The sequence below is a fragment of the Gadus macrocephalus genome, chromosome 21 (genome assembly GCF_031168955.1).
Source record: "Gadus macrocephalus chromosome 21, ASM3116895v1".
Lineage (NCBI taxonomy): Eukaryota > Metazoa > Chordata > Actinopteri > Gadiformes > Gadidae > Gadus > Gadus macrocephalus.
In genome coordinates, this window is record NC_082402.1 from 16,798,161 (window position 1) to 16,807,246 (window position 9,086).

The following is a 9,086-nucleotide window of genomic DNA, read 5'->3' on the forward strand; positions in this document are numbered from 1 at the left end:
ATTGGACGAGCCCCTAGTCAGTAAAGAAGACAGCCAATGGGCCGCAGACTAGCGTGCGCGTGTCAAGAATGTCAAGGCCATGGGCCACACTGAGTTTGTTTACCGTCCTAATGCATTATGTAGGCAGGTCCAAATCGAAAGGGGTTGGTGTTGGGTCAGCCCAGGGGATGTGATTGGGCCAGCCCAGTGTCAATAGGGCCGCTGATGAACTACTTTCTTGGGCCAGCCGGTCAGACCATTATATGAAAAAAAAAAAATAATAATAAAAAATTCGGGACTATCGGCCCATATTGCACCTCGGCCCACCGGGCAAACGCCCGGTATGCCCGACGGCCAGTCCGCCCCTGCCGGGCACCCATTGTAATGAGTCGTGATGTGGGGATACATAGTAGTCCAGCAGAGGTTGAGCGGAGGGAGCGGGAGGGAGTGTATTCTTGGAGGAGGTCGCAGAGGTAACTGGGAGCTAGATTGTGGAGAGCTTTGTAGGTGAGGAGTAGGGTTTTGTATTGGATGCGATAGTGTACTGGGAGCCAGTGAAGTTGGATCAGGACAGGGGTGATGTGGTCAGATGATTTGGTGCGGGTGATGATCCGGGCGGCTGAGTTCTGAATGATCTGCAGTCTGTTGATGAGTTTGGTGGGGAGTCCGGTGAGGAGGGCGTTGCAGTAGTCTATGCGTGATGTGACAAATGAGTGAACTAGGATTTCAGTGCTGGATTGGGTCAGTGATGGGCGGAGTCTGGCGATGTTGCGGAGTTGGAAGAATGCAGTCCGGGTGATGTTGTGAATATGGGTTGCGAATGAGAGGGTGTTGTCCAGGATGACGCCGAGGCTCTTGACTTTGGAGGAGAAGGGTACTGGGAATCCATCGATGATTATGAGTGGAGCTGGGGTGTGTTGTGATTTGGTGAGGGTGGATTTGGAGCCGATGAGCAGGGCCTCGGTCTTGTTTCCATTGAGTTTCAGGAAGTTCCTGCTCAACCAGCTCCGGATGTCTTCCAGGCACGTGATGAGGGAGGTGGGGGGGATGGCAGCGGTGGGTTTGGTGGAGATGTAGACCTTGAGGCGAAGGCTGCTTGAGCTGGCTGGTGGTGGCGAAGGATTCAAGATTCAAGATTCAAAAAGCTTTATTGTCTAGTATGTTGCCATACTAGAAAATTGTCTTTTGACTGAAGGCTTGGGTGTGTGTGTGTGTGTGTGTGTGTGTGTGTGTGTGTGTGTGTGTGTGTGTGTGTGTGTGTGTGTTATTTGTGTGAGTTCTTTGAGGAATGAGTGTTCTGTGTGTGTATAGCTATGGGGATGAATGATTTTTTGTAGATAGCTTTCCTGGCCAAAGGCATTCTGAATCTTCTGCCAGAAGGAAGTAGATCAAAACAAGGATGGAGTGGGTGGGAGGGATCTAAGAGGATGGAGTTGGTCTTCCTTCCCACTGCCTGGATATACAGATCCTCCAGCGCTTTCTGGTGTATTCCTATTAGCTTGCTTGCTTGCTTAGTTAATCTATTAAGTCTGCTTTTGCTTGCGTTTGTGAGGAAGCCGTACCAGGATGTAATGTTGCAAGTGATGATGGATTCCACCAGAGATTGGTAGGCAGTTGACAAAATGTCTTTACTGACATTGAAGGTGTCTAGTTTCCTCAGGAGATACATACGTTGTTGTCCCTTCTTGTAAACCCCATCTGCATGCTGGCTAAAGGACAGACGTTGGTCGATCTCTGTGCCAAGGTATTTGAACTTCACCACCTGTTCAACCACTTGTCCTTCCAGGGTCAAAGGTGAGGAAAGTGGATGTGGGGTGTTAGATGCCCTCCTCCTATGGCAACACAGTTCTTTGGTTTTGCTGATGTTCAACTGCAGTGAGCTTTCTTTGAACCACAGGGTCATTTCAGTGATATATTGGGTGTACTTGGACAGGGTGCTTTGATCTGTCAGTTTGGCCACCAAGGCCAGATCATCTGCATATTTAAATAGCTTGAATCCACTGATGTTGCATGTGATCTCATTGGTGTATATTGAGAACAAGATGGGAGACAAGACACAACCCTGTGGGACTCCAGTGTTAAGGATGATGTTGGACGATGTTACACCCTGGACCTTTACATGCTGGGGTCTGTCCTTTAAAAACTCCTTGATCCAAAGTGTCAGTGCTGGGTTGACCTGAAGCTGCTGAAGGCGATGCAGGAGTGTGTTGATGTTAACTGTATTAAATGCTGACGAGAAGTCCATGAATAAGACCCTGACCAAGGAGTTCTGTGAGTCCAGGTGCTTTGTGATGGTATCCAGTAGATGTAATGTAGCGTCCTCCACACCTCGTTTTGGCTTGTAGGCAAACTGCAGTGGATCCAGATTCTCACCGATGGTGGTGGTGAGCTCTCCTGCAACAACTCTCTCCATGCATTTGCACAGGATAGAGGTGAGTGCCACTGGTCTGAAGTCGTTCAGAGCTTTAGCCCGGGGCTTTTTGGGAACAGGGATGATGGTGGTCTCCTTCCACGCCCTGGGAACAAAACTGGCATCTAGGAAGAGCTGAAACATTTCCGTCATTACACCGCCCAGCTGACTTGCACACTCCTTCAGTATTCTGCCCTTCAGCCCATCTGGTCCAGGAGCTTTGGAGGAATGGAGATGGGAAAAGATGGATATAACCCGCTTCTCTTCTATGCAGATAGATTCTGGGGGGTATAGGAGAGTGACCATTTCCTCCATAGAGTCAGTGTTGTTGAATCTGGCATAGAAGGTGTTGAGTTCTTCAGCAAAGGCAGCAGGGTCTGGGCATTGTACTGCAGCAGTGTTCTTATTCCTGCCCATCATGGTGTTTAGGCTCCTCGATGCATGCCTTATATCTCCACTGATGAACTTCTCCTCCATTTTGTTTTTGTAGTTGAGCTTGGCCAGCTTGGTCTTCTGCTTTAGCTCCTTTTTCAGCTCTTTAACTCTCTGCTGGTCACCCTGGATGAATGCAAACTTTTTTAAATTGAGACAGTTCTTAAGGTCTTTGGTTATCCATGGCTTATTGTTTGCAAAGATCTTAATTTGTTTGGTGGGAATAACACTATCAGCACAGAATGTGACGTAAGAGCATATGGTATCGTACAACAGGTTAAGGTCACCATTGCATTCCCTGAAGAATTCTTCCCAATCTGTCAGCTCAAAACATCCTTTCAGTCTTTGAATGGAGTCTACCTCCCATGCCATGATGGTTTGGGCCTGTACTTTTTGGGTCTTCAATTTTTGTCTGTACTTAGGCAGTAGTAGTATTACATTATGATCTGAGGACCCAAGGGCAGGGCAGGGCTTGGATACATATGCACCCGGGATGTTTCCAAAACATAAATCTAGCGTTCTATTCAGCCGTGTTGGCGTTGTTACATACTGTTCTAACTGTGGGAGAAGTGCGGTGACGTCACATGTGTTGAAATCTCCCATCAGAAACACGGGCTGGTCAGATGCCCTGGAGACGGCATTGTCATAACATTCTAAAATGCGCTCTGCTGCCAGCGCGTTGTCAGGGCCAGGGACATAAACAAGAATTACTGTTATTAATTGAAATTCACGGGGAAGATAGTGGGGACGAAATGACACAGACAAGATTTCGTAGTGTCGTGAGCAGTGCATCTCACGAACTGTGAAGTTCGTTGCCCATCTGTCATTTACAACCATGCAAAGACCACCTCCGACTGATTTCCCCGTTACTTCTTTGTCCCGGTCAAAACGTATGAATGTAAAGCCATCCAAGCACACTGTAATGTCCTCAGTTAACCACGTTTCAGTGAAACAGAATAAACTTGTACTCCGATAATCTGAATCAAGCTTAACAAGTGCCGCAAGTTCATCCATCTTATTACGTAGCGATCGCACATTTGCCAGAGTGAAAGCAGGTAGTGGTAGTTTACTTCCCCGTCTCCTGATCCTGTTCCTGATCCCTCCTCGATCCTCTTTTCCTCCTTCTCTTCTTTATAAGCCGGTGTGTTGGTATGAGATCCAGCTGTTCTGGTGACAAATCAACTGTTTTGCAAGCATATCGCAGCTCCAGAAGGTCCGCTCTGGTGTAGGTGCGTCTCGATGCCATTTGATGCGCGGTGACCCCAGCAGAGAAACTATCTTCATATTCCGTCGTGGATTGATGTTTTAAATCAAACGATGCAGAACTCTCACTATCCATACTTCACAAACGTATTGCACCAGTCTAACTGGACAAAACTTGAAAAAAAATTCGCTATATAATGTTTAAAAAAGCCTTCAATCACGAGTCGCTCAAAAGAGGAGCGCCCCGCGTCGTTGCCACAACAATATGGTGGTGCACAAACAGGATGGTGGTGTCGACTTCTGCAGCTAGTGGTGGCGGCTTGTGCTGGCGAAGGCAGTTGGTGGTGGCGACTGCTGGTGGCTGGTGGTGGTGGTGGTGGTGGCGGCTGCGACTGCTGCGATTGTTGTCCTTCCTTTCGACCTGATGCACTTTACTATCCTTAACCTCAGCCTGATGTATGTGGAGTGTGATGGAAAATCCACATGTTGTATTGTTTTGGTCTATGTATGAATTTAAGTTTTGTTGCTATTCTGTGTAATTTTACATAGTGCCTACGTTCTACTCCTTGTGGGTCATCTAAAGTGTAAACCTTCAAGGGTCGTGTGATGCATTTTTATTGCCTGCCCTTTCTGTTGTTTTTCGTGTGTTGTAAATCAGCTTCCAAGCAATGCTTTGATGTATGGGCCGGTTCCTCGACCCTCTGGCTAGCGTCAACGAAGCCAGAGGGTTACATTGCACGGCCCCTCAAATGGCATCGGGGGGAGCTTCAATTGTAAAGATTACCATCTGGTAAACAAAGGCTGTTGGTTTATTGGGGGACACACCTCCTCCAGAACCCAACCCAAGGGAATAAGAACTCATCGATTCAAACACTCAATGGTCTGAGCGTACCTTCAGAGTATGAAGTAAGACGCAACGAGAAGCTCCCATCTGAGGCCATTGAGTTATATTACAAATATATATAACCAGCAATTGCCTGCAAGTATTGTGTGCTTTTTGCATCTAAATATCTCATCTGCTTAGACGCAATATCTGATAAAGAAATTGCCACGACAGGAGTATTTTCTATTAATAACTTATAATATTCCTCCCTGTGCCTTCACTGTGTTCTTGTTTTACAAGTTAGATATACACACACACAGAGGCGTCGTCAGGCCCTTTTTACTGGGGCACGTGCCCCAGTAAAAGTCTCCAGTGCCCCAGTAAAATTCCATTGATCATCATTAAATTAATCTGCAGAAGCGCCGCTCTCGCTATGGAATCGGCAGGATTCATCAAGTGCATCTCCTGCTGCCTCGGGAGTCTTCAGTCGAGCCTGCCACTTACCAGCCAATCAAAAAACGAAAGGGGCCACATAAAAGCCAATCAGAAAATAGCACTACTGTATCTGGGTAAGATTTAACGCAACAACCAATGAAAAAAATCAGTTATTTCCGGATTCGTCCACGTGACTCTTCTGAATGTTTCGTTGGAAACCACGGGAGCTGGAAACAGCGCAGAGTATAGTCATCTCCTGTTTTAACGTTACAACAAATGCACAACTTGTTTGACGCTAACAATGACAACTTGATTGCTGTTAGAGAATGTTGCCCACATAAATAGCACCAGTTTTTCAATACTGAGCGTCTGTAGCCTGTCGTTTTATAACACACACGCACGCACGCACGCACGCACGCACACACACGCACACACACACACACACACACACACACACACACACACGCGGAAAATGAATAATCTTCCAAATTTGAGGAAGTTTTAGTGGCCAAAAACTTCCTTAACACTAAAAAGGAAATTATGGATAGACAGGGTGTTTTTAACATACTGGATCCAACAATGTTCCCAACACTGAAACAGATAATTCAGATTGCACTCACAATTCCAGTAAACAGTTGTAGTTGTGAGCAATCTTTCAGTGTGTTGAGAAGGCTCCACACCTGGCTTAGGTCAACCATGGGGCAAGGAAGGCTTCACCAACTTTCTCTTTTGTCCATTGAAAGGGAGCAACTGTGCAAAGTGAGTCTAAGCCAAATTATTGACCGCTTTGTCACCATGAAGGCGTGGCGATACAGCTTAATAGTGAAAAAATAATAATTTAAAAAGGCTCTATGCAGTAGTGTATGGCCTTATTTAGTTAAATTTAAGAGTTTTGATGTTCTATAACAATTTCCAGGTTGATTGGTGACAATGAGCCACCTCACCTTAAGTCAGAAATTATATTTTAAACCTTGTTTCTGGCCTTTATAGTCCATGTCGTTCTGGCAAAATTATGCTGTTTCCACACAGCTTCTAAATAAATATAGATGTGTAGACTTCTCCTGATAAAGAGGTGAAGGTCATAAAGAGACTTTTTGTTTATTTGTCAGTTACCTTATTTGTAAATCTTTGAGATGTGTATGTGTTTAAATACATATCATTGTACGGTACTCATGAATCTATCTTTTAATCTTTACCTTTACCAGTGCTTTAATATAGCCTACAGTATGACAGTGACAATGATTTTGAAGCTCGTACATACCCTTCTGTATCCATCTATTTCATATTGTGCCCACGTAAGAAAATAAAATAAGTATTGGCAGTTGGGGGCCTGTGCCCCAGTAAAACTCTAGGTCTAGCAACGCCCCTGACACACACCTGTTTGCACATTTGTTGTTCTTGTTCCACACATGACTTACATTGTTTTATTTATTGATTCCCCCTGGCTCTACTTTGCTGTTCTTGTTCACTTACTTTATCTTTACTTCGTTGTACTTAGTCCTCGTTCCCACTTGTTTTTGGTTCCACAAACCTCAGCCTGATATATGTGGATATATGTATATGTGATATATATATAAGATTTTTTTCTAAACACTCAACATCTCAAACACTGGGTCCAGCTTTACATGGTGCATCCACCTTTGCAGCGTGCAGATGATAGGCAGTGGAATCTGCATTTGGGGGCTTTATAACCAGTGGTCCATTTTACTTGTATTGCTTTTTTAATTGTCTCCTTTTTCTCACCGTATTCCTCTCCTGTTAACACTTATATATACAATATTCTTCCCTGTTCCTTCACTTTGTTCTTGTTTTTCAAGTTGGATACACACACACACACATTCTTGTTGTCTCAACCATTGTTTAATAAAAAAAAATACTATTCATTCATCCAACATACATTTTTTATTCTTTAATATATGTGATACTTTGTGTATGGCTTAGTCTTAAAAGTATCATGGTCATGTGGTCAGCTCCTGCCTCATCAGAAGAAGTTGCCTGGAAACTAAATGCTAAATGGACAGTTGCTACTCTGCTTTCTCAATCGCTCTCTGACCACGGGTAAGTGAATCGGAATTACAAGCGAAATCAAGAAGATTCAATAGTCCAGTTGCGCAAAAATGAACATCTAGAATCGTCTATGATTTCAGAACAGATGTAGTAAGGTTAAGTCACTAAAGTCAGTAGCCTAGTGCTACCCATGCTAACACGAACGTGAAGCTTTCCCTCAAACTCAAAGACGTATCTAAGTAGCTTGCAGTTGTCACCTTACCAGTCCAAATGTAAAACGGATATTTACAAATATGCAACAAAAAAAAAAGTACTATATATGTGCTTTTTAATTTATATTTACCATTCAATATTGAAATCGCTGCTGTCAGTCCCATTGAAGAACGCGGCAGCGCGGCCTGTTTTGGAACTATACAGGCTTATATACACGTGACCACCCTGCCGGCGAGATCAGAGAGTGTCGCAACTCTTCTCTCTCTATGGCTCTGACATGGACCACCTAGACGTGTTGCAAAACTACCTGCAAAAAACCCCACAGCTGAGACTTGCAGGAGCAGATTCATTAAAATGCTGAATCAACATAGCGTTCTATATAATTTTATTGGTGAGGAAATTTTTGACAGATGTGCAACTTCTGATGCATTAGTTCACATTTGGGTTTACGAATGCACACATTTTGGGCATGTTCTCAGATTAGGAAATACGGGTGTGCCAATGTGTTTTGCACCAACTGCGCTGCAATGATTGTAGCAAAAGTATAAATTGCATGACTCTTTGAAGTTGTGATGCACAGACTTGTGAACTCCGAGACCCTATTTTGTGTTTACAATGGTAGAAAAAATATTTACGACTTCAAATGTACTGTTACCCATTTTTGACTTTAGAATGTACATGCAAAATAAATATTTACGACTTCAAATTGAATGTTACACATTTGTGACTTTAGTGTACGCATACAACATCTGCAGTTACAGGTGCTAAAGACTTTTGCTAAAATAATACCTTCATATAGGCTACTCCTGACCAACCTTTACGAAAGGAAAGGAGATATTTGTAACCCATAATCCTTTACGGCGGCAGTATTTAAAGCAACAGGCCACTAACGGAGATTAACCGAGATTTAAAACACTTAAATCTCGCCCTGACTAATTTAAGAGAGAGAGTGCAAAAGAAATCGAGGGGTCCGGAGCAAGAATTGACAAAAGACTTTATCGTGCAGAAAAACAACAACGACAACAGCCTGATTAGGTTTGCAAAGTCACTGGCTGAACTTCGGTCCCAGCCCTCCTTTATACACATACAGGAACTTCTTTAATACAATGGAGGTTCCCTTTGTCCCTAATGAGGTTTCCGCCTAGTCTCTTCGTCTCAGCGTGTTATCAACCGTGCCCCGGTCTGAGGTCCGCAGGGATTAGCCTTGTTAGTCAAAATGACCCACGCCTGAAAGGTGGAGGTCAACATGACTTGACCCCGCAGTTCCCAGGACATTTCTGCGTGCCTACCATCTGGTGTGAACCCAGACTCAGGCGTCATGTGCTTTCCACTATTTAAAATATTAAGCCTATTAATAATCATGGTTTACTATAGAATATACTCACTAATTTCTACCACACATCCCCCCTTTGTGACTACTAAGGTCACAACAAAAACATAACAGTCGTTTGGGTCATATTTTGCACTACATTTGATCATCGTTAAAAAACCTTTAAACATGTTCAGGAGTCTCAACCTGGTTTAAGGCAAAAAAGATCTATCAAATGTTCAACATGTCTAACTAGAATTCACACATAACACAGT